The sequence below is a fragment of the Octopus bimaculoides genome, chromosome 6, assembly GCF_001194135.2.
Source record: "Octopus bimaculoides isolate UCB-OBI-ISO-001 chromosome 6, ASM119413v2, whole genome shotgun sequence".
NCBI classification, from domain to species: Eukaryota; Metazoa; Mollusca; class Cephalopoda; order Octopoda; family Octopodidae; genus Octopus; species Octopus bimaculoides.
Window position 1 is genome coordinate 71,154,399 of NC_068986.1, and position 1,715 is coordinate 71,156,113.

Sequence of the window (1,715 nt, forward strand, 5' to 3'; positions counted from 1 at the left end):
CACACACACACACACACACACACACACACACACACACACACACACACACACACACACACTTGTTTAATTTTAAGAAACAATTCATTTCATTAAGAATTCAATGGAATTAGGTAAACCTCATCTTTCATTTTACAAAATTTGTCCTAGTAATAAGTTTCTGCATATAAAGTTTGCAAGGCGGCGAGCTGGCGGAATCGTAAGCACGTCGGGCAAAATGCTTAGAATTTCATCCGCCTTTATGTTTTAAGTTGATATTCTGTCGAGATCGACTTTGCCTTTCATCCTTTCGAGGTCGATAAAATACTTACCAGTTGAGAACTGAGGTCGATGTAATAGACTTACTCCTTCCTTCGAAATTGCTGGCCTTGTACCAAGATTTGAAACCAACGTATAACGTTTCTAGTGTAGTGAATTGGTAGAACCAGTAGAGCTTCGGAGAAATTGCTTTGCGATATTTGTTCCTGCTCTTTACGTTATGATTTCAAGAACGGCCGAGACCAACTTTGCCTTTCAATCTTTCAGGATCACTGAAACAAACCAGAAGTTAAGTAGTGAAGTCGATAGTACCAACTCGCCATTCCTCTTAAAATTACTGGCCTTGAATCAGAAATCAATATATAACTTTTGCCCTAACACATGGTTTTGTGTGACTCATTATTGAAATTTCTTACTAGCAAGTTAGTATTTAAAAATTTTAAAAGATGCCTTTGAAATACTACTTCGCAGAGAAATTTTGTCAAAGATACAAATAATTATTCATAGTATTACATTATTGAGTAGATATAGACAAGCAAATGTTCTAATTGAAATATATATCTTTCTGCATAGTCTCAATCGTGAAATACTTTGTTCAAGTTATCTGAGTTTAAAAGGGAAAATAACTCCGGAATCATAAGATTACAGTTATTACTTTAAAAGAAACATGAAAACATTATTATTTTATACGAAGTCTGTTTTTCTGATTTTTTTTTCTTTCAGATCGTTTCCTCTCTGATGACCATTAATCTCTAATAACCGCCTTTTCTTTGATGGACTTCTATCGACGAAAATTTTAATCTGATGACTTCTTAACTTTATTTGACGTCGTTAATTATCCCTCCGCTCTTCTAAGTACAGACACAGGCGTCACTTCTCTCTAACAGCTGACACCAATGATCACGTGTAGAAGCTTAATTATGGCTGTCACCTTCGCTACGTTCCAACCATTAGGATTTCCTCATTAAACTAATGAGCAAAATAATACACCATCTTTTTTGGAATTTTGAAATATTGTTTCAAAATCCTAATATTAAAAACAAGTTATTTTAAAACATAGTTTTGCGGGAATATGAAAACAGCTTCTATAAGCGAGAAATGTTAACCATCTCAGTCAAACGTAGTTCTAAAATTTAGTTTCAGATTATTAAAAAGAAAGCCTTAGTATATTTATCTGTCATCACATTCTAGTTTGTCGTCCTTCATATTTATACAGTTAAACGCTGAAATGCTTAGTTTAAATAACCATCGCACAAAATAAAGAAGCAATCACTGTTTGCTGCAGGAAGCTATGAGATATGCACTCGGCTCTAAGCGCACTGAGTTTTATAGCAGAATGAAAATGATTACGTAACTTCTGTTCTATTGTCATTAATTAATTAATATACACACACACACATATATATATATGCGTATATATATATATATATATATATATATATATATATATATATATATAT